Raw genomic sequence first — 6,489 nt, 5'->3', positions numbered from 1 at the left:
ACAACTCTTTGAGTGACGTAATTTCTCCTCATCTGAGTCTTAAATGGTGAACCCCTTATTCTGAGACAGTGTCCCGGTGTCTTCGATTCCACAGCAGGGGGAAGCATCCTCCCAGCATCTACCCCATCAAGCCCCTTAAGAAATTTATCAATAAGATTACTAATTTTGGAACAGCAGGATGCTTGTTTTGTCAATACAGGCTTGTGCATTACAGCCTCCCAATGTCATTCTCCCTTTGGGTTCAATTCTACTTTGTCAAAAATAAACATTTTAGGTCAGCTTTTTCTAGTTTCCTGGCCTGGTGTGTACACAAAACATAAGGAATCTGCTGAAAGTCTCAATCAATCAGTCAACCTTTGACATCCCGGTGGGGTCTTGGGCGATAGGGTGAGATGAAGAGGGGATGGGAGGAGGCTTGTGTGGAGGATAAACACCAGCATGGACCGAATAATCTCTTTCTGTGCTGTAAAAGTCCCTGAAATGTCGGGCAATGAGCGGCTTAAAAGTAATTGTGGATTACATAAAGGAGGAAGGTCTCTGAGATGGTGGAGGGCAGGGCTGATTAGATGACAAAAGGGATGATGGTGCAAGGCTGAATTCTTATTCGCTGAAGGCGTGTGTTCCGCAAGATGTTATTTTGCGTTAAGTGTACAGATTTATAGATATAAAAAAGATTTAACACATTTTTAAAAAGCCTCAGACGCGGGAAATTTGTCAAACCCTGCATTGCTTCTGTTACGTGTGTGTATATAAACAAGCTCTGAATACTGCAGCTGCTCTGTGTGTGTGTGAGAGAGAGAGAGAGACTCCGCCTTGGTAAATCTCACTGCTGCAAGGAGGCTGCTTTCCTCCCTCTCTCAACTCACTCAAATCTAGTCTGCACAAAGAGAGGAGGGTCATTCTCATTATCATCTGCTGCCCTCTCAACTCTGGTTGCAGTGCTGTGTATGTATCTCTCTCTCTTTGTACGTGTCCTTCCTCCCTTTAAATCTCTCTCTCTTTCACCTCCTCTGGTTTTTTTTCTCTTCGCTTGTTTCCTGCCTGGAGCTGTCGGCATGTTTTATGAATGAACATTGGACCCTGGGAGAGGCTCACGGCTGCAGGCTTTAAAGTCACCACCGGGACGCTGCGGGAACACCGAGGCACTGGAACAATATTTTTCAGAGAACAAGAGAAAGGGAGTGGGAAACCTGAGCTGGTGCCTCTTTACCTGACTGTATCTAACCCGAAGGAGTGCCTGCAAGGTAAGAAGCAGAAAAAAAACATGGCCATGTAGTGTAATCAGAGACATCTCACCTGTCCTCTGTGTTTCTGTTACCTTTCACTTAAGGTGCCTTTTTAAAATATAAAAATACTGTTCAAAGGAATTACTGTCTTTTGTTGGTATAATAACGCAAATTAATCTTTCCTCCTCTTCCTCATTGCACTTTGATCAGAACACCAGCATTAAAAAAAAATTAAGGCTTAAAGAAGCATAAGGAGAGGGCAATATAGCATCTGCTGAAAACCAGTTCCTCATTTCAGCCTCTGAGGAGTAAGGGGATGTCTCGCAATTGGGCACCAGCTCCCAACAACTGTTCACTCTTTTATGTAAAAGGGCAAATCCTTTTGATTGGATTCTGTGCAGTGAAGTGGTTGTGGGATTTCTTTTTGTCTGTTTACTAATCTGTTCCACCTGTCCTTTTTTTTTGAAAGGTGTTCATTTTGGGCTTGTTTCCTAAACTCTCCTCCATCAGGTAAAGTGTTGCACCTGCATGTGTTGTTTTGGTAAATTTGAGATTCCTGATTCAACAAGTAGTAGTCAATGGAGAACATCTAAGCTCTGGTTCCTCTGTTGGTTGAGAAATTTGTCCCAATGCTTTGCTAAGCCCCACAGGCCAACAATATCATCCCATCCCTATCTCTGTAAACCTCCTCTAGCCCTCCACCCCTCCTAAATCTCAGTGTTCCTTCAATTCTGACTTCTTGTGCCTCCCCCATTCCTTTCACACCATCATTGGCAGCCGTGCCTTTAATTGTCTAGGCTCTAAGCTCTGGCATTCCCTCCCTAGACCTCTCTGCCTCTCCACCTACTCTCTCCTCTTTTTAAGACACTCCTTAAAACCTGCCTCATTGACCAAGCTTTTGATCACCTGTCCTCGCGTAGCTTGGTGTCAAATTTTGTCTGCTAACACTCCTATAAAGCGCCTTGGAATGTTTTCACTGTGCTAAAGGCGCTATATAAATGCAAGTTGTTGCCTTTGCTGCATTTTCCATTCTGGGTCAGGTTGGTGGTGGGGAAGCCACATTCCTGCATTTGGGGGATTAAAAATCACCACGGTTTCTAGACCTGATTACAAACTGGACACTTCCGCAGGAAGTGTGTGGACAAGAATAGTATTGTGCTCAGCTGTGATGCACTCACAGTTGCATAGATGGGAAACATGCATTAACACCTGTGTTGAGGATAAAATGTAAAGTATGGGACAGTGACCTCTGTGGAGCTGAACTCTCAGAAAGGGTCAGAGACTGAAGAACACTGGCCAGGAAACTTTGGTAAAAATATTTGGGTACTGCATATTTGACCAAAAGTGAATTGGATCTAATCATGTCCTCTCCTCGTTATACTTGTGTGAGATTTCCCCACAATACCCAGAGTGAAAAGCCAAAGACTTTCTCAGTTGTAAAGCTCTGTCTAAATCGGTGTAAGAAACCATCTAAAATCCAATTGCAGAACAGTGTCGCTGCAGTATTAACCCCTGAATGTCCAGTACTGCAAATCCTAGGCCCCACCTTCTTTGCTTCCATTTCAAAGAATGTGAATACAAAATGTGGCCTGACTGTGTTTTTAATTTTAGCTTGGATGTAATGGAAGTATCAATGCTTCTTCCCCCAAGAGGGTGTCTCCCTTCTCACCAACCCCTTAATTGTCTTCCTTCACTCCTTCCACCACCCGCCCCCCCCCCCCCCCCCCCAGCCACCCCTACCCCACAAGCCATGTCTCAGTGGGTGACACTCTTGCCTTGAAGCCAGAAGGTTGTGGGTTCAAGTCCCACTCCAGAGACTTGAGCGCAAAATCCATTTCGATACTCCCAATGCAGTGCTGATGGAGTGCTGCATTTTTGGAGGTGCTATTTTTCAGATGAGACATTAAACTGAGGTTCCTGTCTGCTCTCTCAGGTGGATATAAAAGATCCCATGAAACATTTTGAAGAAAAGCAGGGGAGTTCTAACCAGCGTCCTGGCCAATATTTATCCCTCAATCAATGTTTGTGGGAGCTTGGTGTGCACAAATTGGTTGTTGTACTTCCTACATTACAACAGTGACTACACTTCAAAAGTACTTCGTTGGTTGTGGACTGCTTTGGGACATCCCGAGATCATGAAAGGTTTTATATAAAAAAGACAGACGTGCATTTATATAGCGCCTTTCACAAGCACCAGATATCTCAAAACACTTTACAGCTAATGAAGTGCTTTTTTGAAGTGTAGTCACCGTTGTAATGTATGAAATGGGGCAATTTGCACAAACTCCCACAAATAGCAATGTAATAATGGGCTGAATGTTAGCGAGCCGCCGCAGAGTGTGGCGCGCTGTGAAAGCAGCAGCCTTCCGATACGGAACTGCAGGCGCCGAACCCGCGTGATATTACACGTGGGGGCTCATTTAAAGAGAGGGGGTGGAGCGGCCACCCCGATGATGTTGAGCTGGCGGCCGCTGCATCCTCAGCAACGGCGTCTGGCACCACCGCGCAGGCGCTGGCGCCATTTTTAAAGGGCTTCAAGTCCTTAGCAAAGATTTACATTTTCAAAGGTGTATTAGAATTAATTTTTTTGAAATAAATACTTAGGAGATGGAGGCCCTTTCCCAACCCCCTCAATGGTCTTGTTCATTGCCCTATAGTAACAGAACTTATTTTATTCCCAACCCGAGCTTCGCCCCCCAACCTTCTCACCATCCCGACAGCCGATAAAAATTGTTTTCCCCGTTTCCCCACCCCACCCGCCCTGAAAATTTTACTCCCACCCCCTCCCCACCAGTTTCTTGCCTCAGACGTCCTGTGGCGTGCAAGTTGGGACAGCTGCCGCCAGCAGGCAGGGTCATTTGCATCTTATTTATGTTAATTTAAATATTTAGATGAAGTCCCCACCACCGCCGAGGTCCCTCCGTGGCCGGTAATATGCGGCAGGCCTTGCCTGACACCGGGGGTCGGGGCGGGCCTCTCCCCACAGAATTTTATTGCCCCCCCCCCCCCCCCTACCTGCCGTGACTCACGGCATTGAGGGGCTAGTAAAATTCAGCCCAATGACTCAATAACCTATTTTTGTGATGTTTATTGGGTGATAAATACTGGCCAGGACACCGGGGGGGGAGAGCTCTCCTGCTCTTCTTCAAACCAGTGCCACAGGATCTTTAAAGACCACCCGAGAGGGCAGATGGGGCTCAGTTTAACATCTCACCCAAAAGACGGCACCTCTGACAGTGCAGAGCTTCCTCAGTACTGCACTGGGAGTATCAGCCTGGATCAGTGCACTTCAGATAAAGGTAGCTGGGTGACCGTCAGGGGAGGGAAAGGGAATAGGTGCACAGTGCAGGGATCCCCTGTGGCCGTTCCCCTCAATAATACGTATACCGTTTTGGATACGGTTGTGGGGGACGACCTACCAGAGGAAAGCCACAGCGGCCAGGTCTCTGGCACTGAGCCTGGCTCAGTGGCTCAGAAGGGAAGGGGGGAGAATAGGAGAGCGATAGTGATAGGAGATTCAGTGGTTAGAGGAACAGACAGGAGATTCTGTGGTTGCGAACGAGACTCCCGGATGGTATGTTGCCTCCCGGGTGCCAGAGTCAGGGATGTCTCGGATCGAGTCCACAGGATTCTTAAGGGGGAGGGGAAGCAGCCAGAGGTCGTGGTATATATCGGTACCAATGACATAGCTAGGAAAAGGGATGAGGACCTGAAAAGCGAATATAGGGAGTTAGGTTGGAAGCTAAAAGGCAGGACGAGCAGAGTAGTAATCTCAGGATTGATACCGGTGCCACGTGCTAGTGAGGCTAGAAACAGGGAGCGAGTGCAGCTGAACATGTGGCTACAGAACTGGTGTAGGAGGGAGGGATTCAGATATGTGGATCATTGGGATACCTTCTGGGGAAGGTGGGACCTGTACAAGAAGGACGGGTTGCACCTGAACTGGAGGGGTACCAATATCCTGGGCAGGAGCTAGAGGGTTTAAACTAGTTTGGCAGGGGGATGGGAACCGGAGCCACGGATCAGTGGATGGGGTAGCTGTTGAACAGGCAGATACCGAGTGCAGAGAGTCTGTGAGGAAGGTTAGACAGTTGACAGGGCAAAGTTGCAGCCAGTATGATGGGTTGAAGTGTGTCTATTTTAACGCAAGAAGTGTCAGGAATAAGGGTGATGAACTTAGAGCATGGATCAGTACTTGGAGCTACGATGTTGTGGCCATTACGGAGACGTGGATATCACAGGGGCAGGAATGGATGTTGGATGTTCTGGGGTTTAGATGTTTCAAAAGGAATAGGGAGGGAGGTAAAAGAGGTGGGGGAGTGGCATTGCTAATCAGGGATAGTATCACAGCTGCAGAAAGGGAGGTCATCGAGGAGGGTTTGTCTACTGAATCATTATGGTTGGAAGTCAGAAACAGGAAAGGAGCAGTCACTTTGTTGGGAGTTTTCTATAGACCCCCCAATAGCAACAGAGACATGGAGGAACAGATTGGGAGGCAGATTTTGGAAAGGTGCAGAAGTAACAGGGTTGTTGTCATGGGTGACCTCAACTTCCCTAATATTGATTGGAACCTCCTTAGTGCAAATAGTTTGGATGGAGCAGTTTTTGTCAGGTGTGTCCAGGAAGGTTTCCTGACTCAATATGTAGATAGGCCGACTAGAGGGGAGGCTATGTTGGACTTGGTGCTTGGCAACGAACCAGGCCAGGTGGCAGATCTCTCGGTGGGAGAACATTTCGGTGATAGTGATCACAACTCCCTGACCTTTACTATAGTCATGGAGAGGGACAGGAGCAGACGGGATGGGAAAATATTTAATTGGGGGAGGGGAAATTACAATGCTATTTGGCAGGAACTGGGGAGCATAAATTGGGAACAGATGTTCTCAGGGAAATGCACGACAGAAATGTGGAGGTTGTTTAGGGAGCACTTGCTGCGACTGCTGGATAGGTTTGTCCCGATGAGGCAAGGAAGGGATGGTAGGGTGAAGGAACCTTGGATGACAAGAGATGTGGAACAGCTAGTCAAGAGGAAGAAGGAAGCTTACTTAAGGTTGAGGAAGCAAGGATCAGACAGGGCTCTAGAGGGTGACAAGGTAGCCAGGAAGGAACTGAAGAATGGACTTAGGAGAGCTAGAAGGGGACGTGAAAAAGTCTTGGCGGGTCGGATTAAGGAAAATCCCAAGGCGTCCTACACTTATGTGAGGAACAAGAGGATGGCCAGAGTGAAGGTAGGGCTGATCAGGGATAGTGGAGGGAACGTGTC

At 47.4% G+C, this 6,489-nt stretch overlaps 1 protein-coding gene across 2 annotated transcripts in view; it reads left to right on the top strand.

Moving 5' to 3' along the window:
- Positions 1–807: 807 nt before the first annotated feature.
- The window catches only part of LOC137369417 (coronin-2A-like), a 176,903-nt gene continuing 171,221 nt past the window's right edge, over positions 808–6,489 (top strand). For both annotated transcript variants that reach the window (XM_068030603.1, XM_068030602.1), the window contains exon 1: positions 808–1,244. The gene's annotated coding sequence lies outside the window, so the exon portion shown is untranslated. The remainder of the gene's footprint in view (positions 1,245–6,489) is intronic.

This window comes from Heterodontus francisci, chromosome 4 (genome assembly GCF_036365525.1).
Source record: "Heterodontus francisci isolate sHetFra1 chromosome 4, sHetFra1.hap1, whole genome shotgun sequence".
NCBI classification, from domain to species: Eukaryota; Metazoa; Chordata; class Chondrichthyes; order Heterodontiformes; family Heterodontidae; genus Heterodontus; species Heterodontus francisci.
The sequence above is the reverse complement of the archived record's forward strand: the minus strand, read 5'-3'. Positions and strand labels throughout refer to the sequence as shown.